Raw genomic sequence first — 7,604 nt, 5'->3', positions numbered from 1 at the left:
CTCCATGACACGGCGCACGGGGCCCCCTCCTAGACGCCCCGCCTTCGCGGAAGCGTTGCCTCCCCGCCACCCATTGGCCCAGAAGGGCTTCACCTCGGGGCGAGGGGATTGGCTCCTCCGGACGCCTGTCAAAGTGGGCCTCTTTCGAGCCCAGCCCCGCCCCGCGCAGCGCTTTTCCTGTCTTTGTGCGCTTGGCGCGCGGCTAGTCCATGTGGTCTTCAGCGCAGGGCAGGGTCCTGCATGGTGCACGCGTGTGCAGATAGCTGATGTAAGGGGTGCCTTGTGTATGGCCGTGGTACAGGTATGCGCGAAACTTGCAAGGCAAAACTGCATTAAATAAATATCTGTGCTAGCGCAGGCCCGTGGACAAACTCAAACTCCATTGACTAAATTGAGACCATTTAGCACTTTGTGTTCTACAAATCTAGGGTCAGGGCTGGGGCAGTGTTGGAGTGCAGCAGGGGATGGGTGTGCTGGCTCTGTGAAGGGGCTCAGGGCTGATTTGGGGTGCTGGCTCTGGGAGGGGGCTTAGGATTGGGGTGTGGCCTCCCACTGGGTAGCACTTACCGCTAAGGCAGGCTCCCTGCCTACCCTGGCCCCACACCTCTCCTGGAAGGGGCCAACATTTTGTGATGATGCTCCTTTCGGAGAGCTGTGGCAAGCAACAAGAGAGTTTGCTCTCTGCCTAAATCTCTAACTAGAGTTAATTCTTGAGTCAGAATTGCTTTCTAGGAAATGGATATTACTGTTTGGGCTGAAATTCCTGAAAGAGGGGATTGCCTATATGGTTTGTGATCATCTCTGTTCAAGGACTGTATATAGTGTAAAATAAACAATTTGCTTTAAGAATATGCCCAGAATCCACATCACTGGTTTATCCTATGGACAGCGGACCTGCAATGTCCTGACATCTGTGACTGCCTTGCACACGGGCAACATAAGGACCCCAAAGTATCTTTTAAAAAGATTAACATATCTAGGAGAAAGGTATTATTAGACACCTTTTACAGATGGGTAAACAAAGGGACAAATGCATCAACTTCTCCAAGCTCATGTAAGTCAGGACTGGGAACAGAATCCATGAGCCTTAATGGCTAGCCTCCCTACTCTAACTACTACACAGTACACGACCTTAGAACACAATCATGTGTAGGAGACTAAAACTATGCAGGCTGTGGCATGGGGGAAATAGATCTATAAACAAGCCTTATATTCAGCTGCTTTTGCTAAAGTACTTAAATAAGAATGATTCTTTCCTTTTTAGGGTAAAAATATACATGAAACTTTGAATGTGGCTAACTTTTTCTACCATTTTAAACATTGACATTTTCTAGTCCTCTTTTTTTAAGGCTTCAGTCCTGTAAATTGCGGAACTCTCTAGTACAATCCAGTGGAACACTGAAGCATGCGACTAACTATGCTAACAAGTCTTTGATTTCAGTGGGATTACTTGCATATTCAATTTTAAACACATGCTTAAGGGTTTTGGTGGATCCTGCTAACAGTGCACAGCATGTTGCAGGATTTAGCCCTAACAGATAATGTAAATATTTCTTCATTGATTCCAGTAGCCTTACAAGTAACGATTTAGACATGAATAGACTGGGACATTTCAAGAATTCTGTGTCAGTACAGAAAAACGGAAATGTCAGCAGTTACGTCAGACCTTGTAGAAAGTCGGTGGGAAAATATTTCTTGTTTCATATACAATGTGCTTTTAATATGAAACTACAGAAGGGAGCATCTGGCAGGGGTTAAGAAATGCAATGGCAAAAAATACTGAATATTCTGTCACTCTGCAACACATTTGGATTAGAAAGCACTCTTTTTTTATCACTCTCAAGTGAATAAAAATTCATTTGCTAATGCAACAAAAATAGTGGTGTCTCATTTTTGTTTTAGGAGCAAACTGTGAAGATATTTCTTGTTTTCTATAGTGTAGTGGGGAGGTAGCATAACTATAGTTAAGGTTGAGACTAGCTTACTGTTTAACAGTCATTATTTTTAAATCCTCTAAAATCCACATGCTTACTTGGATGTCTTGAAAATTGCTGTACCTTATGGAGATCTGAGATAGGGTTAGTGAACCAAATTTGAGGGAGTTTGAGCATCCCTAGATAAAGACCCTACCAAAAGTTACATGGCATCAACATTTTACATCTTACAAATACGATTTTTTTTGCACACCTGTGGAACTGAAACTGGCTGTGATCCGCCATAAACTGATATCATCCACTCAGGACTGATTTCAGCTATAGTCTGCATTCCTCTGCTCCTTTGGGAAGCAGTATTTTTAATATTCAAAGTAATATTGGATCTACAATGTGGCTCTACCCAAGGTAACAAATCTGAGAACTGGAACCCATACAGAGTTTCATAAAACAATTACAACCCATACTTGATGGGGACCACATCCTGAACGAAATCTTTCTTGAAAGAAATCTGGCCTTCAAACAACCCTCAGCCATGCCAAGCAAGCGCCCCAAAGACCAGGACTCACCAACTCAAAATGGCACTAGATCCTGCCAGAAGCAACAGATACTACGATGATCAATATTCCCCGCAACACACTTTTCAAGACCCAGGGGTTCCATACATGCTGGTTCCATACATGCTTATCACAACAGTGCATCAAACGCCCCAACAACAACTGTGCAGGTGAAACCAGACAATCACTGTGCTCTCAAATGACCTCGTACAGAAAAATTATAAAAGACGAAAACACCTTATCGCCTGTGGGCAAACACTTTTCACAAAGCGGGCATTCCACGTGTGACCTCTCAATCCTCAGAAGAAACCTGAATAACAACTTCAAAAGATGAACTTGGGAACGTAACTGCTGGACACTAACAACTATGGATGTAACAGAGACACTGTTTTTTGGTTTATTACAACAATTTGTAACGCAACTTACTTCCTGTGTAATTGCTTATTTCATTTTAGAACCCCTCTCAAGTCTCTCATTTGTTCTCATGCAGCAGGGCTGAGGCTCTGGCAAACCACAATGTTTGCAGGCAGCCTTAAATGGCAATATGTTGGTGGCTTGAGGTGCTGTGCTGTGACCATTCGATTTGCCCAACATTCTTATACTGTAAATGCAAGTCCTATCTGTGGCAGCTTTCTGAGAATGCATATTTGTTGCTGTCTGTCTGCCTTTTGCAGAGGTTCCTTCTTGAAGTTTTGCCTTGCGAGCAAAGCTTCTGGTTGAAGAGCCAATATTGTAAATTTCTCTAAAATCCACGTGCGTATTCAGACTTTACTTCAGAAGAATTGTAAAAGAAAATAAATCTAATTCCATAGAAGGAAAATGAAAGACTCTAGTAAGCAGGTTTCAGAATAGCAGCCGTGGCTTATGCTGAAATAAATTTGTTAGTCTCTAAGGTGCCACAAGTACTCCTGTTCTTTTTTCTAGTAAGCAGCAGCATCATTCTCCTCACCCATTTCCTGAACAATGGGACTGCCTTTATAAAAGAAAATCAAGTCGCTGTGATTCTCATTGATGCCAGCATGATCAAAGAGGTTGCTGAGCATCAGAAAATGCACCCAAATAGAGAGCTCTGTTTTAAGGTCTGGCATAAAGTCAACATTGACTAATATGGTACCAGGATACTGTTGTGTCAGTCAAAACAATACCATGAAAAATAAACCGAAAACAAATTTCAACTTTGTACAACAGTTCATCCAGTGAACACAAACCAAAGGTGCATACCTATCAATTTCAACTGAGAGTGCAGTAGTTTCTGTGAAAAAGGACCCTGAATGTATTGTCAGTTTTTAGAACATTTTAGTCTCATGACCCTTTTTAAAACACTCATAGTAAACTTCAAGTTGTATTTTTCTTCCACAAACTGCTGTAGAAAAATAAGTAGTACATAAGCGGCAATAAAATCTAAAAATGAAACACTAAACCAAAAGACAAAATATTTGTAGATCTTTTTTTCACCTCGTTTCAAATGGAAATCCGGCTGCAACCGTAACTGTGGCACTACCACCCCACCATAGTATTGTGCTGCTTTAGATCCACGAGTAGAGAGAGGGGTGCAAATTGAAGCACTTGGTAAAGGAGTTTGTCAGGTATCAGATATAATATCAGATTATTTTAATAATCAAAGGGAGGTTATCTTAAAAACTGTTATGTCACAAAAGGAGCAGGAGTATGTATACCTCTTGTGGAAATCTGCAATAGTTTGGTCAAGAGGTTCCTTAGTTTAGTATTCCACCACAGGGGCTGGGGTAGATTTTGAGTTAGAGGAGAGGAAATCACCCATTGGAATGAATACGTCAGTTCACACCTTTAAGAGCTATTGTGGCAGGTTGTATGCATCTCCATGGGGTTTTCTGATTCATGTGGGAACGTCCTGTTGCCACTTCACACCTCTGCAATCCCATGGTGCAGCAGGTTATGCAGAGCCACTTCTCTTTATACTAGCCTTTGAAGTAGAGACCAAAGTCTAATTCTCCCACCCACTCTGAGTTTCAGTGGGACATAGTAGGCTCCTAAGTGCTCACTTCTGAAAAAGGAACCTAGACTCCTAAAGCCTACACTACAGATCTTCCAACAGCACAGCTGCACCGATGCAGCTGCCCCGCTGTAGTATTGCTAGTACAGACTCTCTAAAGTTTAGAGTCTAAGTGAATGGGAAAGAGCTCTCCCATCGACTTAATTCCTCCAGTCCCCATGAGCGGCGGTAGCTATGTCGGCAGGAAAGTTCCTGACAACATAGCGCTGTCCACACCCTCACTTAGGTCGGTGTGACTTACATCACTCAGTGGGGTGTCTTATTCACACCCGGAGCCATCTAATTTATGCCGATTTAAGATGTAGTGTGGACATAGCCTAAATCACTTATGTACTTCTGAAAACATTGCCCCTTTTTCACTGAGAAACTGAGAGCATAGACCTATTTTATATTGAAAAATTCACGTCATAAGCACTGTAGCTAGGTTGATGTAACCTTCCGGTGTAGACGTAGGTAGGTTGACAAAAGGATTCTTCAGTCAACCTAGGTACCTCCACTTGGAAAGGTAGATTAACTACACTCCATCAGTGCCAGGCCACACTCACAGCTACCAGCGCTGGTGTGTGGCCACATTTGTAGCATTTGCAGCGCTGTTGGGAGTGATGCATTATGGGCAGCTATCCCAGCGTTCAAGTGGCCGCAACGTGCTTTTCAAAAGAGGGGGGTGGAGTGGGGTCTAGTGTGACAGGGAGCGGGGGGAGAGAGAGAGGGGATTTTTGGAGCCAACACTGTGTTTAGCTTCCAGCCTTGAAAAATCAGAACATGTTTCCGACCCCTTAGTCTTAACTCTTAATTGCAAACAGCCTGCAGCCAACACGACTCCCCGTTGTTTCATTCGCTCCCTGCCTGCCTCTCATTTGATTGTTTACAGCCAGGTACAGATGATCACAGCAAACAGGAGTTCTGTTTGTTTTTTAGATAAGCAGCAGCGGCAACGGAGCTCCCGCGGCGCTCGTTCATAACAAAACAAAGAGAGGCTGCATAACAAAACAAAGAGAGTAATTTATAAAAGCATTCTGGGATACATCCTTATACCCCGGAGGCCAATCACAGCGCTGGTGTGTGGCCACACTTGATGACCAGCGCTGCAGCACCAGCGCTGGAATCCTTATTACCCATGCTGAGTGAGGTACGGCCAGCGCTGCAGCCAGGGAGTTGCAGCGCTGGAAGTGCCCTGCAGGTGTGGCCACGTACTAATTGCAGTGCTGGTGGAGGCTTTCTAGCACTGCAACTCGCCAGTGTAGCCATACCCCCAGAAACATCTACGCTATGGTGCTGCAGCAGTAGCCGTGCCACTGTAGCAGCAGTAGTGTAGATATGGCTTGAGTTTAGAAAACAGGGTAGATAGAGGCCTTTGGTAAAAGCTTCCTTCTTTCATGAAAACAGTTATGAAAGTCTTCAAAAACAGAAATAGGAAAATCCTCTTTAGAAATAAAAGCTGATTATAAATTGAAGGTTTTGTCAGTCCTGGTTTTAGAACCAAGCTGTAGTAGCTAGATAGTTAACAGTGTGGGGAACAGTAAACTAGGGTATGTTTGGTATTCTTTATTGCATAAACTGAGCAACAAAAAGGTGTAAACATGTATAAACAACCCTGCTAGGAACCAGAATTGTTAAACATGGAATAATAGCCAGATTCAGTGCAGACGATGGCTTCACCAACTGGCTTCTGATACAGCACTGAACAAAGAAGAATTTTTAGACAATGTTCTTTGAGAAAGGAGTCCAGACAACTTTTTATTTTTTTTCTCATTCCAGGAATGTGCAGCCATACAATTTCACATTAAAAAAAGTTTGTCTTTTCAAAGCAATGGTCTAAGGTTTTAAAACATCAAAAAATCATCTCTGTTGAATTCAGTACATTTAGTAAATTGTCAGTGTAATGCATTAGACCAAAGATCCCACAGCAGAAAAGTTTTTCTTTTTTTCCCCTAATAGAAGCTTTATGTATTGGACTTGTTGTATTAAATATTGGCTGAGGATAAAGTATCACAGACAGGATGCAACACAAGAGGCCATCTGGCCTAAGCATTAGCAGATCTTGTTAACTGTCCAACTGCAGGCGTTGGTGCCTGCCTCTGATGGTGGCAGCCGGCAGGAGGCGGTGCATGAGAGATGTAGTGCAGTGTGTTTGTGGGTGTGTGTGTTGCAAGATCCAAGAAGAGCTTTAAACCTGGTGTACTTTTAGAAAACTACAGAATCTTTTATGATAGTCAGAAGGTACTGTATTAGTAGCATAAATCGTTGAATAGTTTTTGATTGGGCAACCTTGTAAATAGATGTGTTAGGTCATTCAAACTTTTATTTACTAATAGTGTGGTGATAATACTAAGTTTTCTTATCAACATATGTTTCTTCCTTTTTTTTTGCTGATACATAAACAGCTAAGATCCTGTGAGGTAATTTTCAAAAGTAAAATTTGTTAACATTACACTATGTGCCAGATATTTGAACACAACAAATTACACTTCTAAGGCTTTGTGAAATTAATACAGATATGTACATAACCAAGCATCTAGCAGCAATATAATACATTTTAAAGACCTGTGTTCTTCCACACGCTGTGTGGTGTGGAGGGGAGCAAAACCATAGAAAAAGTTGACAGTAGTGGGGATATGTATAGAGAAATCATGTATTTTTAGGATGTTCCTCTCCACCCTGTGTAAGCATCTTTGTACCTTTTCCAAAAGACCGGGGCAACAGATGAGACATGAGCGAAAAGGAGGCAAGAGAAAAAAGAGATGATGTCAGATAAGATTTGAAATGAAGTGGCAAAGTGAGGATACAAAGAGATCACAGGAGGATGTGGATGTGAGGAATCCTACACTGACAGCTTTGAGATTGTATGACGAGACAGAGCGAAAGCTAGTGTTAGAGTAATGGAGGGAACACGGGGTATTTGTGTAAGGAGAAACGTATATACCTGTGTCATCACAGGTAACTTACAGGCTATCTTTGCAAGTGGTAGATTACATTAGGCCATAGAAAATCATAGAACCCTGGTGTTGGGAACATGTGTTGCTCAAATCTGCCGCACAAATTCCCATCCGCTGGGCTATGTCTTTATATTAACATAAAACATTA

The sequence above is a fragment of the Mauremys mutica genome, chromosome 17 (assembly GCF_020497125.1).
Source record: "Mauremys mutica isolate MM-2020 ecotype Southern chromosome 17, ASM2049712v1, whole genome shotgun sequence".
NCBI lineage: Eukaryota > Metazoa > Chordata > Testudines > Geoemydidae > Mauremys > Mauremys mutica.
The sequence above is the reverse complement of the archived record's forward strand: the minus strand, read 5'-3'. Positions refer to the sequence as shown.